Raw genomic sequence first — 20055 nt, 5'->3', positions numbered from 1 at the left:
AGCTGAATCCACATTACACACCAGCTTTCTGAACAACCAAGACAGGACTAAACAACCTGAGCTGGATCACTCATGCACAGCATCTGGTGGATGGTTCAGCAATTGATTATTCTGCCTGGCAGGGAGAACAGTGATTGCATCATCCTCTGAGCAGGGCATAACTAATGGGAAAGGAAAAGCGCTGGAGCCCAGGTACAGGAGCGACAAAGCCTCATTATCATATTTTAAAATATATTTTTTTTAGCAAAACCACCCAGTTCAGGGATTAAACAAGATATGTTTCCGCATCAGCGTAACTACAGCATTCTCAAAGTATGTTTGCTTAAAAATGCATCAAATTACATGGAAGGTTTCCTTTAAGTTTTCAACCTGTCTGTAAGACAAGTGGAGCATCTCTGGCTTCTGAGGACGCATGTTACTCGTTCTGTAGACTTCGTACCCTTGTTATCCCCTAGGACACATGGAGATAAGACTCAGCAGGGTCTTTGCCTAAGAGAGACACAATTCAGGGAATTCAAACCCCTTATCCAGAGTGGAGAGGCTTCAGAGGAGATCTCTGCCTCTGGAGGACCCACCCTAGGGACAAACCATTGATTTATGTAATTCTATATTTCACCTGCGAGGGCAACGAAGGGAAACACAACCGTAGTATCTGAGCCCCCGCCCACATGACATTGGGGGTCATTTACTAAGGGCCCGATTCGCGTTTTCCCGACGTATTACCCGAATATTTCCGATTTGCGCCGATTTCCCATGAATTGCCCCAGGATTTTGGCGCACGCGATTGGATTGTGGCGCATCGGCGCTGGCATGCACGCGACGGAAATCGGGGGGCGGGGCCGAATGAAAACCCGACGGATTCAGAAAAACCGCCGCATTTAAAACAAAAAATCTGTTGCGGAGCTTGCACTTGCCTTCACTCAGCCCGGCTTGGTGAACTCCAGCGCGTTCCGATGCTTCTCAGCGCAGCAGCGCCACCTGGTGGACGGCGGAGGAACTACCTTAATAAATCCCGTCCGGACCCGAATCCAGCGCAGAGAACGCGCCGCTGGATCGCGAATGGACCGGGTAAGTAAATTTGCCCCATTGAGTTTTCTTCAGGTTACATCTTTTTAGAGGTAGAAAAAATTATTTCAAAAACTTTCTAGATTGCTTGCACGTCTGACATTGGAGAGCCGGTGATCACAGCAGTAGGTAATGCGGCCATTAGTTGTGGGTGTTGTCCGCGTCCGGGTTTTATGGATCTCGCGCTCTTTGCTGCAGACGTTTAGTGCCGCAGCCACCTGTCTAATCGCCGTCTCAATGACCGCGCGTAACACCTAATGACGCTCTCATGCATCTGGCCGTCTCCTTCCAGCATCCAGACCCTCTCCACATCCTGATCGTAACAATCAGCGCATCTCATCCAGGACTTCATTATGTAAATATTAGTCCTCATGTCCTGAGGGAGCCGAATATGGAACCTGTAATGGATCTTATGTTAGGAATGAGACCCTTTACTTGCCACAAGGATTTCTATAAATGTTCATAACCTCATCAGACGCCAAAAACATATCATCCAAAATGAGGAGGAGGGGGTGCGGCTGCAGTGTGAAAGTGAGACTGCATGCTGTGAGAGGGGAGAAGGAGCTGCAGGATCAGACAGCACAGCTCTGACATCACACCAGGGAAAGTAAAATCTTACAGAGAAGTAAATCACACAGTATGTACAGGTGAAATGTAACACGTGCCGAGAGGACATCCCAATTCCATATAGAGGAGTCCAGTGAAATAGAGAAGTCGGCTCATCTGAAGTCTCTCCAGTCAGAGTAGTTATATCCCTGTACATAGGGGGCAGTATTATAGTAGTTATATTCCTGTACATAGGGGGCAGTATTATAGTAGTTATATTCTTGTACACAGGGGGCAGTATTATAGTAGTTATATTCCTGTACATAGGGGGCAGTATTATAGTAGTTATATTCCTGTACATAGGGGGCAGTATTATAGTGGTTATATTCCTGTACATAGGAGGCAGTATTATAGTAGTTATATTCCTGTACATAGGGGGCAGTATTATAGTAGTTATATTCTTGTACATAGGGGGCAGTATTATAGTAGTTATATTCTTGTACATAGGGGGCAGTATTATAGTAGTTATATTCCTGTACATAGGAGGCAGTATTATAGTAGTTATATTCCTGTACATAGGGGGCAGTATTATAGTAGTTATATTCTTGTACATAGGGGCAGTATTATAGTAGTTATATTCTTGTACATAGGGAGCAGTATTATAGTAGTTATATCCCTGTACATAGGGGGCAGTATTATAGTAGTTATATTCTTGTACATAGGGGGCAGTATTATAGTAGTTATATTCTTGTACATAGGGAGCAGTATTATAGTAGTTATATTCCTGTACATAGGGGGCAGTATTATAGTAGTTATATTCCTGTACATAGAGGGCAGTATTATAGTAGTTATATTCCTGTACATAGGGGGCAGTATTATAGTAGTTATATTCTTGTACATAGGGGGCAGTATTATAGTAGTTATAGTCTTGTACATAGGGGGCAGTATTATAGTAGTTATATTCCTGTACATAGGGGGCAGTATTATAGTAGTTATATTCTTGTACATAGGGAGCAGTATTATAGTAGTTATATTCCTGTACATAGGGGGCAGTATTATAGTAGTTATATTCCTGTACATAGGGGGCAGTATTATAGTAGTTATATTCTTGTACATAGGGAGCAGTATTATAGTAGTTATATTCTTGTACATAGGGGGCAGTATTATAGTAGTTATATTCCTGTACATAGGGGGCAGTATTATAGTAGTTATATTCCTGTACATAGAGGGCAGTATTATAGTAGTTATATTCCTGTACATAGGGGACAGTATTATAGTAGTTATATTCTTGTACATAGGGGGCAGTATTATAGTAGTTATATTCTTGTACATAGGGGGCAGTATTATAGTAGTTATATTCCTGTACATAGGAGGCAGTATTATAGTAGTTATATTCTTGTACATAGGGGCAGTATTATAGTAGTTATATTCTTGTACATAGGAGGCAGTATTATAGTAGTTATATTCCTGTACATAGGGAGCAGTATTATAGTAGTTATATCCCTGTACATAGGGGGCAGTATTATAGTAGTTATATTCTTGTACATAGGGGGCAGTATTATAGTAGTTATATTCTTGTACATAGGGAGCAGTATTATAGTAGTTATATTCCTGTACATAGGGGGCAGTATTATAGTAGTTATATTCTTGTACATAGGGAGCAGTATTATAGTAGTTATATTCCTGTACATAGGGGGCAGTATTATAGCAGTTATATTCCTGTACATAGGGGACAGTATTATAGTAGTTATATTCTTGTACATAGGGGGCAGTATTATAGTTGTTATATTCCTGTACATAGGGGACAGTATTATAGTAGTTATATTCTTGTACATAGGGGGCAGTATTATAGTTGTTATATTCCTGTACATAGGGGGCAGTATTATAGTAGTAATATTCTTGTACATAGGGGAAGTATTATAGTAGTTATATTCTTGTACATAGGGGCAGTATTATAGTAGTTATATTCTTGTACATAGGGGCAGTATTATAGTAGTTATATTCTTGTACATAGGGGGCAGTATTATAGTAGTTATATTCTTGTACATAGGGAGCAGTATTATAGTAGTTATATTCCTGTACATAGGGAGCAGTATTATAGTAGTTATATTCCTGTACATAGGGGGCAGTATTATAGTAGTTATATTCTTGTACATAGGGGGCAGTATTATAGGAGTTATATTCTTGTACATAGGGGAAGTATTATAGTAGTTATATTCTTGTACATAGGGGAAGTATTATAGTAGTTATATTCCTGTACATAGGGGGCAGTATTATAGTAGTTATATTCTTGTACATAGGGGCAGTATTATAGTAGTTATATTCCTGTACATAGGGGGCAGTATTATAGTAGTTATATTCTTGTACATAGGGGGCAGTATTATAGTAGTTATATTCTTGTACATAGGGGCAGTATTATAGTAGTTATATTCTTGTACATAGGGGCAGTATTATAGTAGTTATATTCTTGTACATAGGGGGCAGTATTATAGTAGTTATATTCTTGTACATAGGGGGCAGTATTATAGTAGTTATATTCCTGTACATAGGGGGCAGTATTATAGTAGTTATATTCTTGTACATAGGGGGCAGTATTATAGTAGTTATATTCCTGTACATAGGGGCAGTATTATAGTAGTTATATTCTTGTACATAGGGGTCAGTATTATAGTAGTTATATTCTTGTACATAGGGGCAGTATTATAGTAGTTATATTCCTGTACATAGGAGGCAGTATTATAGTAGTTATATTCTTGTACATAGGGGGCAGTATTATAGTAGTTATATTCTTGTACATAGGGGGCAGTATTATAGTAGTTATATTCTTGTACATAGGGGGCAGTATTATAGTAGTTATATTCTTGTACATAGGGGAAGTATTATAGTAGTTATATTCTTGTACATAGGGGAAGTATTATAGTAGTTATATTCTTGTACATAGGGGGCAGTATTATAGTAGTTATATTCTTGTACATAGGGGAAGTATTATAGTAGTTATATTCTTGTACATAGGGGCAGTATTATAGTAGTTATATTCTTGTACATAGGGGGCAGTATTATAGTAGTTATATTCTTGTACATAGGGGGCAGTATTATAGTAGTTATATTCTTGTACATAGGGGAAGTATTATAGTAGTTATATTCCTGTACATAGGGAGCAGTATTATAGTAGTTATATTCTTGTACATAGGGGAAGTATTATAGTAGTTATATTCCTGTACATAGGGGGCAGTATTATAGTAGTTATATTCTTGTACATAGGGGCAGTATTATAGTAGTTATATTCCTGTACATAGGGGGCAGTATTATAGTAGTTATATTCTTGTACATAGGGGGCAGTATTATAGTAGTTATATTCTTGTACATAGGGGGCAGTATTATAGTAGTTATATTCCTGTACATAGGGGGCAGTATTATAGTAGTTATATTCTTGTACATAGGGGGCAGTATTATAGTAGTTATATTCTTGTACATAGGGGGCAGTATTATAGTAGTTATATTCCTGTACATAGGGGGCAGTATTATAGTAGTTATATTCCTGTACATAGGGGGCAGTATTATAGTAGTTATATTCTTGTACATAGGGGCAGTATTATAGTAGTTATATTCCTGTACATAGGGAGCAGTATTATAGTAGTTATATTCTTGTACATAGGGGGCAGTATTATAGTAGTTATATTCTTGTACATAGGGGGCAGTATTATAGTAGTTATATTCCTGTACATAGGGGGCAGTATTATAGTAGTTATATTCCTGTACATAGGGGGGCAGTATTATAGTAGTTATATTCTTGTACATAGGGGGCAGTATTATAGTAGTTATATTCTTGTACATAGGGGGCAGTATTATAGTAGTTATATTCCTGTACATAGGGGGCAGTATTATAGTAGTTATATTCTTGTACATAGGGGGCAGTATTATAGTAGTTATATTCCTGTACATAGGGGGCAGTATTATAGTAGTTATATTCTTGTACATAGGGGGCAGTATTATAGTAGTTATATTCTTGTACATAGGGGGCAGTATTATAGTAGTTATATTCCTGTACATAGGGGGCAGTATTATAGTAGTTATATTCTTGTACATAGGGGGCAGTATTATAGCAGTTATATTCCTGTACATAGGGGGCAGTATTATAGTAGTTATATTTCTGTACATAGGGGGCAGTATTATAGTAGTTATATTCTTGTACATAGGGGGCAGTATTATAGTAGTTATATTCTTGTACATAGGGGGCAGTATTATAGTAGTTATATTCTTGTACATAGGGGGCAGTATTATAGTAGTTATATTCCTGTACATAGGGGGCAGTATTATAGTAGTTATATTCTTGTACATAGGGGGCAGTATTATAATAGTTATATTCCTGTACATAGGGGGCAGTATTATAGCAGTTATATTTTCTTACATGGAGGAGGTGACACTAGTCACAGGAGTCACATCTTTCCAGGATATAAAGAAGGTGTAATGTTATTTGCTCTGGATGGGATGATTTAAAGTCCTTAATTCTTGTCTCTTATCCGTCCTTCAAGCCCCCTAATCCTTCTCATCTTCCGAGATGACAGATCACTTTATCTCCCCTCCCATCTGTGTAAAATGGACTTTAGGGTCTCTAAAACCGTGTGATAAAATGACTTATGGGATCTCCGTCCGTCTAATTACCCTTTATTCCAAATGTACAATTCATCTTTTATTGCTCTTACCAGAGGTGGAGGAAGTGGCGGAACATCATTTTTCATTTTATTATCCGTCTTGAGCGGAGGATTTTCTAAGCTCCGGTGATTTAGAGCCTCATCGAGAGAAGTCGTATCGATAACTTTCCCTAAAAATCTGGAAGTTATTTCTGGTACCAAGAACTATTTTTTTTTTTTTTTTAAAGCAAAAGAGTTTTTTCAAAATTTGGAGAATTTGTTGAAAAGTTGGTGTTGGGTCCAATCTTACGGCTCCCTTAGGCGCTGCTTCCTATCTACATCACTGTGGGGGGGAGATGTACTTGTTATTCCTCTTTAATAACTTTTTAAGGGGTCCTCTCATTAAGAATTTGGCTTCTTCCTTGATGCTTACTCACTTTTCGTGGGAAGTTACAGGCAGCCCCAGGATACACACGGTATATAATGTATTATGGAGGAACAGGCTGTACCCTAGGGGGAGATGCTGTTCTACAGAACCTCTGTTCCTTGTCTAATAGATGATGGGTTCAAGCAGGAGACCCCATTTATTTGCATTTGGGGATTAGGAGCTTTTCCAAAAAATGTTTTAAAATCTTCATGTTTAGGGTTTGGTAAATAGCCACACAGAAAGTAATGAGGTCACAGACATTCTGCATAGGGTTAGTCCTTAGTTCCCATCATTGAGACATAAGATCGGGTCAGTGGTCACATAAACAATGAACATATATAATCCACTAGAGCAGTGGTGGCGAACCTATGGCACGCGTGCCAGAGGTGGCACTCAGAGCCATCTCTATGGGCACCCTTGCCATCACCCCAGGGTAGTGTTCGTCAGACAGTACTTAAGGCCTCTTGCAGCCCAGGCCCCTAGAAGGAAGCTACAATGATAATCCAAACTTCTTCTTCTTTCTACCGTATTGGTGTCCTCAGGTTCCTATACAATTCAAACCTGCAATAAAGCAAGGAGTAATAAGTTACTGCTTAAATTGTCGCATTGGCACTTTGCGAAAAATATGTGGGTTTTGGTTGTAGTTTGGGCACTCAGTGTCTAAAAGGTTTGCCATCACTGCACTAGGGGAACCGGGACCCAGTGCCACCTCAGGGACCCGAGAGGAGAATTAGATTTCTTTTTCTCTTATTTTTATATACCGGTGGTACCTGCCTTACTCCAACTTTTTCCAAAACTTGGAAATCTTTTGTAAAGGAAACCTAACATCCAAATCCATCCTGAAAAACCAGGGGCACTTACTCATAGATCCAGGCACCGTGACTGTGATCATCTTATTTGTTATCCATGGCGTCCTTCATTCTAAAATCAACTTTTAAAATTATGGTAATGAGCCAGAAGGGCTCCTATGGTGGTTTCCAGAGCCCCTCCATGCTGTATCTTCTCAAGCTGTAACACTGTCTCACCCTCCCCCCTCGGCTTCCTCCCTCTGCCGGATGTTATCTCACTTCAGCAGAGGAAGTGTCTGCCCATAGTGGGAGGGGGGGGAAGTGCTCCTGTACAGTGTAACAGCCTGTAAAGCTACAGCATGAAGGAGCTCTTATAACACCCCAGGAGCCCTTCAAGCTTGGATGAAGGGCCATGGATAACAAATACAAGAAGATACCACAGTCTTGGTGCCTGGATCTATGAGTAATGTCCCTGCTTTATCAGGATGGATTTTTATGGGAAATTTCCTTTATATAGGACTTTTAAAATGAAAAAATTGAATATATATTCCTAGGATAGTTCTTCAATTAGGATACGTGAACTCGATGAAATATCTGTGTTTAGAGAGCGCACTCTCTGAATGAATGTTGCAGTCTGACTGCTCACCAAGCGCAGTACCGTCCACTCTGTAGTGGCTGTTCTTGGTATTGCAGCTCAGCTCCATTCAGTTGAATCAGATATAACTGCAGCCAAGTTATGTGACCAATGGATGTGACATCAGAAGGGGAAGCAATGCTCACAGTAGTGTCCCTATCACTTGGAGCAGGTGCACTTTTATATTTTGATCCCTTTAATTAGAGTGACTGAATGATAGAGATGTGACAGTGACATTGTACATAAGACTTGTCTTTCTTCTTCCACCAGTGAGGACGCCATGGTGAGCCCGGGCTGGAGATTCTTCTAGAAGGAGCCAGTGCGTCCCCAGGTATCCATTCCCTGTTTTCTTCTATAACTGCAAATTACACACTGACACAATATTACATTTCACTTCTGTTCATTGATATTGTGGCGTCTGCGCTCATAAAGGGACGGTGCAGACAGGCAGTTTTACTGCATCCATGCTGAGTCAAGCCACACGGAGATGATGCTGTATTTCTCGAATTTTTGTGTGCAATGCATCCTGGGATTTGTGCGTCAGTGCACAGAACGCATCTAATCACAACCCCATAAAATAGGGAGGGATAATTAGTGACTCTATTTTACTATCGGCCTCCTCTGCATGGCCGTCAGGAGCATTAACCTGCCTCCAGAGCAGCGCTCCCCAGTATGTGACTCTCCAGTAATAGAGGGGACAATGTTTGATGCTTGGACGCTGGTTCTCTATTGTACGAGGCTGCAAGAAGGCGCAATTTTTACACATAGTTGTTGGTAAAAATTGAGACTAGAAGGCTTCCCCTTTAGGCTTCTGTTTGGGAATCCAAACAAAAATTCTGTATCCATGATGAATACTGATACATCCGGCTTCTGATAATAGATCACAATTAACACCATCTGTTTAAAATCAAGTTCAGAATTTTTGTCATTTTTCCTGGTGGTAAAACCCTGAAGGGATCACTAAAGGGATCACTGTTATACCATGGCCTTGAGGAGGAGCACAAGAACTGTGCTGATTGGCTTGAAGGCTGATGCGCCCCCCTGCACTGTGCCCCTCCCACTTGTCAATTTCAGTGTTGATAGCACATAAAAGAATACCCTGTACCTTACAATGTGTCCAGTAAGCTAAATTTTACAATGTACCAAGGAGGTTGTATCTTACAATGTGTCCGGGAGGTTGTATCTTACAATATATCCGGGAGGTTGTATCTTACAATGTGTCCAGGAGGTTGTATCTTACAATGTATCCCGGAGGTTGTCTCTTACAATGTGTCTGGGAGGTTGTATCTTACAATGTATCCCGGAGGTTGTCTCTTACAATGTGTCCGGGAGGTTGTATCTTACAATATATCCGGGAGGTTGTATCTTACAATGTGTCCAGGAGGTTGTATCTTACAATGTATCCCGGAGGTTGTCTCTTACAATGTGTCTGGGAGGTTGTATCTTACAATGTATCCCGGAGGTTGTCTCTTACAATGTATCCAGGAGGATGTATCTTACAATGTATCCGGGAGGTTGTACCTTACAATGTGTCCAGGAGGTTGTATCTTACAATGTATCCAGGAGGTTGTATCTTACACTGTATCCAGGAGATTGTATCTTACAATGTATCCAGGAGGATGTATCTTACAATCTATCCAGGAGATTGTATCTTACAATGTATCCAGGAGGTTGTATCTTACAATCTATCCAGGAGGATGTATCTTACACTGTATCCGGGAGGTTGCATCTTACAATATATCCAGGAGGTTGTATCTTACAATGTATCCAGGAGGTTGTATCTTACAATGTATCCAGGAGGTTGTATCTTACAATGTATCAAGGAGGTTGTATCTTACACTGTATCCAGGAGGTTGTATCTTACACTGTATCCGGGAGGTTGTATCTTACAATATATCCAGGAGGTTGTATTTTACAATGTACCAAGGACGTTGTACCTTACAATGTGTCCAGGAGGTTGTATCTTACAATGTATCCCGGAGGTTGTATCTTACAATGTATCCAGGAGGTTGTATCTTACAATGTATCCAGGAGGTTGTATCTTACAATGTATCTGGGAGGTTGTATCTTACAATATATCCAGGAGGATGTATATTACACTGTATCCAGGAGGATGTATCTTACACTGTATCCAGGAGTTTGTATCTTACAATGTATCCAGGAGGTTGTATCTTACAATATATCCAGGAGGTTGTATCTTACACTGTATCCGGGAGGTTGTATCTTACACTGTATCCAGGAGGTTGTATCTTACAATGTATCCAGGAGTTTGTATCTTACAATGTGTCCAGGAGGTTGTATCTTACAATGTATCCAGGAGTTTGTATCTTACAATGTATCCAGGAGGTTGTATCTTACACTGTATCCAGGAGGTTGTATCTTACAATGTGTCCAGGAGGTTGTATCTTACACTGTATCCGGGAGGTTGTATCTTACACTGTATCCGGGAGGTTGTATCTTACACTGTATCCAGGAGGTTGTATCTTACAATGTATCCGGGAGGTTGTATCTTACAATGTATCCAGGAGGTTGTATCTTACAATGTATCCGGGAGGTTGTATCTTACAATGTATCCAGGAGGTTGTATCTTACAATGTATCCAGGAGGATGTATCTTACAATGTATCCGGGAGGTTGTATCTTACAATGTATCCAGGAGGTTGTATCTTACACTGTATCCGGGAGGTTGTATCTTACACTGTATCCGGGAGGTTGTATCTTACACTGTATCCAGGAGGTTGTATCTTACAATGTATCCGGGAGGTTGTATCTTACAATGTATCCAGGAGGTTGTATCTTACACTGTATCCGGGAGGTTGTATCTTACAATGTATCCAGGAGGTTGTATCTTACAATGTGTTCAGGAGGTTGTATCTTACAATGTATCCAGGAGGTTGTATCTTACAATGTGTTCAGGAGGTTGTATCTTACAATGTATCCAGGAGGTTGTATCTTACAATGTATCCCGGAGGCTGCTCTGGTTATTACACCGCCTCGGTATATGAAGCCGCCTCTTATTACATTTCATGGCTCTTCCTGACAAGCGGCTTTATGATATAAAGATGTCGTCCTTCAGAGAATGCAGAATTATGGGCAGGAATGTAACAGCAAGACGAAAAATGTATCAGATATTATTCCATAGCGAGGATTTCAGCAACGAATATCACGGCCCGTGCGGTTATTTACTACAGGAAGTGATGGAGCGACGGAGACAGTAAACACCAAGGAGGGGCCGTAAAATCCACAGGTTTATTGAGGGTCATTAAAATCCAGAGAATAGAAAGTAGCAGAGGAATCACAAAGGAAATCAGCGTTTATTACTACTTCCTGGGCTTCTGATGGAAAACGTGAAAACCGCCATAGATCCAATGCGGGAACCAGACCGGGCTCTCAAGGGCCCCCAGATCAGATTATTCCGGGGATGTAAGCTCACTTGGGACCCTAGTAGTCTTCTTATTAAAGGAAATCTACCATCAAAATCACTTACTTATAGATTCAGGCACCAAAACTGTAGTAACCTTCTTATATTTGTTATCCATGGCTTCTAAAATTAACTTTTAAAATTATAGCAATGAGACAGAATGGATCTGGAAAATGTTATCAGAGCCCCTTCCTTCTGCAGCTTCACAGGCTGCTACACTGTGCAGACACACTTCTCCCTCCCACTGTGAGAGATTGCAGAAGTTAAAGGAAGAAGAAGTGTTGCGGGAGCATAGGGGAAGGGACAAAGTGTAACAAGAAGGAGGGGCTCTGGCAACATAATTAACATAATTTTATAAGTTGATTTTAGAAGTAAGGAGGCCAAGGATTACAAATATAAGACATGATGGATTTTCATGTCAGATTTCCTGTTAACTGAAGACCTTTTAGGGTCCAATACTGGGTTAGAGGCAAAGCCCCCCAAAGGTTGGTCAGTTTCTAGGATGGGTCAGTCCAAAACTAAGAGATGGTCAGACTGGATACAATGTAATTTCTTACAGATCCCCCATGGAGGACGACCATGTGACTGCTGGGGGCTCTAAGGGGCAGATTGGCGTCTTTTTATATACATTGTTGCAGCATCAGTATAATAAGTAACCGCCACATTGTGCTTCCACTTTGCCGGTTCAAGTTTTTTGGTGCCTCTTCGTGCTCTTGTAAACCCCTCAACCCACAATATGGTAAAGCTTACAATCCCTTTAAGCGGCGCAAAGGTTTGAGGCAATTGGCTGCGTTGCGCTAAGTAGCTTAGAGAACATCTGCGAGATTTAATAAGAGGCGCACGCTCGCCCCTCCGCTGCATTTATCCAACAAATCAAAACAAAAACAGGATTTTATTACATTTCTGGAAAAGGCGGCACAAGGGGACACAGTGTCCAAAGCCGAAATAACAAAGAACCCGACTTCTCAGCAGTTTCTCTGCATCAGGACAAATCCCTGAAGATAAATTCTGTTCTCTCACACATTGGATTTGACAGGAAAAGCGTTTTCTCAGAAAATAGCAAAGTCATATGCAGAAATGTCGTGTTTATCACCGGCCGACACCGGAGCTGATCTGTAATCTCTGCGGGTGAGATTCTTCACTGCAGACCCCAGAGCCCCAACCAGTCACATCACACCCAATCATGTGCTGGATCTGCCATTAATGGGTTTTTACTTTTCTTTTACTTTACATTATATATATATTTAGATTTTTTCATGTTTCTATGTACTGAATTTTATCGATTTACTATTTTTACAATCAACGAGTCCTTGAGGCTTCACTTTACTATTACTTTTTTTTATAATACTGCCCCCTATGTACAAGAATATAACTACTATAATACTACCCCTATGTACAAGTATATAACTACTATAATACTGCCCCCTATCTACAGGAATATAACTACTATAATACTGCCCCCTATGTACAGGAATATAACTACTATAATACTGCCCCCTATGTAAAGGAATATAACTACTATAATACTGCCCCCTATGTACAAGAATATAACTACTATAATACTGCCCCCTATGTACAAGAATATAACTACTATAATACTGCTCCCTATGTACAAGAATATAACTACTATCATACTGTCCCCTATGTACAAGAATATAACTACTATAATACTGCCCCCTATGTACAGGAATATAACTACTATAATACGGCCCCCTATGTACAGGAATATAACTACTATAATACTGCCCCCTATGTACAAGAATATAACTACTATAATACTGCTCCCTAAGTACAGGAATATAACTACTATAATACTACCCCTATGTACAAGAATATAACTACTATAATACTGCCCCCTATGTACAAGAATATAACTACTATCATACTGCCCCCTATGTACAAGAATATAACTACTATAATACTGCCCCCTATGTACAGGAATATAACTACTATAATACTGCCCCCTATGTACAGGAATATAACTACTATAATACTGCCCCCTATGTACAAGAATATAACTACTATAATACTGCTCCCTATGTACAGGAATATAACTACTATAATACTACCCCTATGTACAAGTATATAACTACTATAATACTGCCCCCTATGTACAAGTATATAACTACTATAATACTGCCCCCTATGTACAAGAATATAACTACTATAATACTGCTCCTATGTACAAGAATATAACTACTATAATACTACCCCTATGTACAAGTATATAACTACTATAATACTGCCTCCTATGTACAAGAATATAACTACCATAATACTGCCCCCTATGTACAAGAATATAACTACTATAATACTGCCCCCTATGTACAAGAATATAACTACTATAATGCTGCCCCCTATGTACAAGAATATAACTACTATAATGCTGCCCCCTATGTACAGGAATATAACTACTATAATACTGCCCCCTATGTACAGGAATATAAGTACTATAATACTGCCCCCTATGTACAAGAATGTAACTACTATAATAGTGCCCCCTATGTACAGGAATATAACTACTATAATACTGCCCCCTATGTACAAGAATATAACTACTATAATACTGCCCCCTATGTACAGGAATATAACTACTATAACACTGCCCCCAATGTACAGGAATATAACTACTATAATATTGCCCTCTATGTACAGGAATATAACTATTATAATACTGCCCCCTATGTACAAGAATATAACTACTATAATACTGCCTCCTATGTACAAGAATATAACTACTATAATACTGCCCTCTATGTACAGGAATATAACTACTATAATACTGCCCTCTATGTACAGGAATATAACTACTATAATACTGCCCTCTATGTACAGGAATATAACTACTATAATACTGCCCCCTATGTACAGGAATATAACTACTATAATACTGCCCCCTATGTACAAGAATATAACTACTATAATACTGCCCCCTATGTACAGGAATATAACTACTATAATACTGCCCCCTATGTACAGGAATATAACTACTATAATACTGCCCCCTATGTACAAGAATATAACTACTATAATACTGCCCCCTATGTACAAGAATATAACTACTATAATACTGCCCCCTATGTACAGGAATATAACTACTATAATACTGCCCCCTATGTACAGGAATATAACTACTATAATACTGCCCCCTATGTACAAGAATATAACTACTATAATACTGCCCCCTATGTACAGGAATATAACTACTATAATACTGCCCCCTATGTACAGGGATATAACTACTATAATACTGCAAGAATATAACTACTATAATACTGCCCCCTATGTACAAGAATATAACTACTATAATACTGCCCTCTATGTACAAGAATATAACTACTATAATACTGCTATAATACTGCCCCCTATGTACAGGAATATAACTACTATAATAGTGCCCCCTATGTACAGGAATATAACTACTATAATACTGCCCCCTATGTACAGGAATATAACTACTATAATACTGCCCCCTATGTACAGGAATATAACTACTATAATACTGCCCCCTATGTACAGGAATATAACTACTATAATACTGTCCCTATGTACAGGAATATAACTACTATAATACTGCTCCCTATGTACAAGAATATAACTACTATAATACTGCCCCCTATGTACAAGAATATAACTACTATAATACTGCCCCCTATGTACAAGAATATAACTACTATAATACTGCCCCCTATGTACAGGGATATAACTACTATAATATTGCCCTCTATGTACAAGAATATAACTACTATAATACTGCCCCCTATGTACAAGAATATAACTACTATAATACTGCCCTTATGTACAAGAATATAACTACTATAATACTGCCCCCTATGTACAGGAATATAACTACTATAATACTGCCCCTTTGTACAAGAATATAACTACTATAATACTTCCCCCTATGTACAAGAATATAACTACTATAATACTGCCCCCTATGTACAAGAATATAACTACTATAATACTGCCCCCTGTGTACAGGAATATAACTACTATAATACTGCCCCCTATGTACATGAATATAACTACTATAATACTGCCCCCTATGTACAAGAATATAACTACTATAATACTGCTCCCTATGTACAAGTATATAACTACTATAATACTGCCCCCTATGTACAGGAATATAAATGCTATAATGCCCCTTTATCAGGATGATACACATGTAGAGTCTCCTTGCACATGGCCCTATTAGTCCCCTCTGTGTTGTACATGTTCTGGCTCGGACCCTGCTCTCCCCTGGGGGTGGAGTAGACGCCATTAGGGAGAACAATGTCAGATTATTAGTAATTTTATGAAACATATAAAAACGATTGAGCTTAAATAACAAGCATTTTATATTCTCGGCTCTGGAGTGTAAATTATATCAGTAATTAGGACCTAAAGCTAATCTCATGCATATGCATCAAATAATTACAGTATGAAAACAATATATCAACAAAATGTGCGGATCCGACCTGTGCAGCCGCCACCAGCGCCAGGTAATAGACGGCGATTAGTCATTAATCATTCATTATGCGCAATGTAATTGGATTTAGAACATTTGTTATGGGCAGATCGCAGAAGTCAAGGTAGATTATCTGTACAAGTCATTATAGTATCCCAGGTTATTAATACATCCTGCACTGATTAATACCATAAAGTTCTCTTCATTTACATTTATCTACAATTCATTCATTTATTATATAAAGAGGAAGTAATTACTTGTATATAAAGTATATGACTGACTACACCAACCCCAGGTTATACCGGCTGTACGTATAATATGCAGGTTATAGCAGTATGCTTTATATTAGTGCATACCAGGCAGAGCTTATGTTATACCGGCTGTACATATATCATTATATACAGGAGATCCCCAGGTTATACCGGCTGTACATATATATTATATACAGGAGATCCCCAGGTTATACCGGCTGTACATATATCATTATATACAGGAGATCCCCAGGTTATACCAGCTGTACATATATCATTATATACAGGAGATCCCCAGGTTATACCAGCTGTACATATATCATTATATACAGGAGATCCCCAGGTTATACCGGCTGTACATATATCACTATATACAGGAGATCCCCAGGTTATACCGGCTGTACATATATCATTATATACAGGAGATCCCCAGGTTATACCAGCTGTACATATATCATTATATACAGGAGATCCCCAGGTTATACCGGCTGTACATATATCATTACATACAGGAGATCCCCAGGTTATACCGGCTGTACATATATCATTATATACAGGAGATCCCCAGGTTATACCGGCTGTACATATATCATTATATACAGGAGATCCCCAGGTTATACCGGCTGTACATATATCATTATATACAGGAGATCCCCAGGTTATACCAGCTGTACATATATCATTATATACAGGAGATCCCCAGGTTATACCGGCCGTACATATATCATTATATACAGGAGATCCCCAGGTTATACCGGCTGTACATATATCATTATATACAGGAGATCCCCATGTTATACCGGCTGTACATATATCATTATATACAGGAGATCCCCAGGTTATACCGGCTGTACATATATCACTATATACAGGAGATCCCCAGGTTATACCGGCTGTACATATATATTATATACAGGAGATCCCCAGGTTATACCGGCTGTACATATATCATTATATACAGGAGATCCCCAGGTTATACCAGCTGTACATATATCATTATATACAGGAGATCCCCAGGTTATACCAGCTGTACATATATCATTATATACAGGAGATCCCCAGGTTATACCGGCTGTACATATATCATTATATACAGGAGATCCCCAGGTTATACCAGCTGTACATATATCATTATATACAGGAGATCCCCAGGTTATACCGGCTGTACATATATCATTATATACAGGAGATCCCCAGGTTGTACCGGCTGTACATATAATATGCAGGTTATAGCAGTATGCTTTATATTAGTGCATACCAGGCAGTGCTTATGTTATACCGGCTGTACATATATCATTATCTTTACTGATGCGATTCCTCTGTAAATGTTGTGTTTTTATTACTTCTACAATGGACTTTATGTGATGAAATAATTTAGTTGCCATTTACGTTCCCCTTGATACATCGGCTGATCCTTACGATTAACCCCTCCCTGTCTGTGATGGATGATAGAGGGGGGTGCACTATATGGCAGTATTACATTTCCTGCTGCGCTGCCATCATTATATAGTTAAATAGTAAATTGTAATAACACGGGGAGGAAAGTCTCAGACTAATGTGCACCAATAAGCAAACATATGTGAGGAGTCCCGGGAGATGGGGAGATATCAGGAACATCTGCTTGGAAGGCGAGCGCTTATGAGAGCAACTCATTACACCACAGGCACTTACACGTCTACTAATAAGGCTCCGCAGGACGGCCTAGCATCGGGCCCTCTCTACATGGGGCCCCACACGTGTCTGAGCATCCAACCAGCCATCACAGTCCACGTTCTGACAACAACACTCAGTGCTACATTGTTTCCGCCTTCACTTCTCTACTGATCTTTCTTTCTGTGGCTTCATCCCTCCCTTCTTACTTAGGGTAAGATAGAAACCTACTGTTATCTCCAGCATCCACTGCCTGAGTCTCTTACTGATGTGAACAAACCACATTGGGCTGCATAGAAACTTCCTATTATCTCCAGTAGCCTCTGTCTGTGCCTGTGTTTCTTTTTTCTTACGGCATAGCATCAGTAGGATCATATAGGACATTATATAGAAGTACTGACCTTGACTGGCGTGAACAAACCACTTGGGGTGAGATAGAAACTTCCTATTATCTCCAGTAACCTCTGTCTGTGCCTGTGTCCCATCTCTCTCACTGAATAGCATCAGTAGGGTCATAAAGGACTTCATAGATAAGTACTGATGTGTTCTGATGTGAATAAAGCACTTGTGGTGAGATAGAAACTTCCTATTATCACCAGGAAACTCTCTCTGTGCCTGTGTCCCTTCTCTCTCACTGAATAGCATCAGTAGGGTCATATAGGACATTATATCGAAGTACTGACCTTGACTGGTGTGAACAAACCACTTGGGGTGAGATAGAAACTTCCTATTATCACCAGTAACCTCTGTCTGTGCCTGTGTCCCATCTCTCTCACTGAATAGCATCAGTAGGGTCATAAAGGACTTCATAGAAAAGTACTGATGTGTTCTGATGTGAATAAAGCACTTGTGGTGAGATAGAAACTTCCTATTATCTCCAGTAACCTCTCTCTGTGCCTGTGTCCCTTCTCTCTCACTGAATAGCATCAGTAGGGCCATATTGGACTTTATAAAGAAGTACTGAATTGTTCTGATGTGAATAAAGCACTTGTGGTGATATAGAAACTTCCTACTATCTCCAGGAGCCTCTGTCAGTGCCTCTGTTTCTTCTTTCTCACTGAATAGTATTAGTAGGGTCATATAGGACATTATAGAGAAGTTCTGACCTCTATTGGTGTGAATAAACCACTTGGGTTGACAGAGAAACTTCCCATTATCTCCAGTAACCTCTGTCATATACAACTTCATAAAAAAGTAATGACTTGTTCTGATGTGAGTAAAGCATATTATAGAAAAATACTGATGTGTACTGATGTGAATCAATCTCTCCGGGTGGATAGAAACTTATAGTTATCTCCAGCAGCCTCTGTGCCTCAGTTTCTTTCTGACGTGTGTATGGAGCCTAAGAATCATTATTAGGTCATACTGGTTATAGAGATGTACTGACCTGTATTGATGGGGATAAAGCACTGGGGGTGAGATAGAAGCATATTATTATTTCCAGCAGCCTCTGTCTTTGTCTCTCCTTTATCCCGCAGAAGCATCAGCAGGATCATGAAGTTGATTATCTAAGTATATAAGTACTGACCTTTACTTCTGGGAATAAAGCATTTGGGGTGAGCGAGGAACTTCCTTTTATCTCCAGTAGCCTCTCTCTGTGCCTGTGTCTCTTCTCTCTCATTGCATCATCAGGTTCATATAGGATATTGTAGAGAAGTACTGACCTATACTGATAGGAATAAAGCACTTGGGGTGCAATAGAAACTTATTACTATTATCTCCAGCAGCCTCTGCTTGTACCAATATATATCATCTCCTACTCAGAGTCAGAATCATATAGGACATCAATACTGACCTGTACTGACTTGAATAAAACACTTAGGGTGAGATAGAAGCTTCCTATTATCTACAGCAGACATTGTCAATCTTTGCATTGGTTGCCAATTTTTGAATCCACTGATTCAGTATGGAAATTCAAACAATCTTGAATAACGTTGTCGAGATTTGAGGATCCCCCTCTGTCCATAATGGGAGGAAGAACTTCTCTAAATGCCCCCAAATATTGGGAAATGTGTCCTTAAAGCGATTGTCTCAAGTTTAATTGTGTAATCAGAAGTAGCGGCTGAGCTAGACCTGAACTGGCTGATACCAGAGAGTGATAGATGCCACTACACAAGGGTAGAGTGCTCCAGCACTTGGGGCGCCCCCTTTACATCGCCCCCTGTGATGGCGGATGATTGATCTGATCCT

At 39.5% G+C, this 20055-nt stretch overlaps 1 protein-coding gene across 11 annotated transcripts in view; it reads left to right on the top strand.

Annotated features, from left to right (window-relative positions):
- DAB1 (DAB adaptor protein 1) overlaps positions 1-20055 on the top strand; it is a 507503-nt gene that overhangs the window by 270258 nt on the left and 217190 nt on the right. For all 11 annotated transcript variants that reach the window (XM_072128817.1, XM_072128815.1, XM_072128821.1 and 8 more), the window contains exon 3: positions 8362-8422. The gene's annotated coding sequence lies outside the window, so the exon portion shown is untranslated. The remainder of the gene's footprint in view (positions 1-8361; positions 8423-20055) is intronic.

Source organism: Engystomops pustulosus, chromosome 10 (assembly GCF_040894005.1).
Source record: "Engystomops pustulosus chromosome 10, aEngPut4.maternal, whole genome shotgun sequence".
Classification (NCBI taxonomy): domain Eukaryota; kingdom Metazoa; phylum Chordata; class Amphibia; order Anura; family Leptodactylidae; genus Engystomops; species Engystomops pustulosus.
Note: the sequence above shows the minus strand (reverse complement) of the source record. Positions and strands in the feature narration are given on the sequence as shown.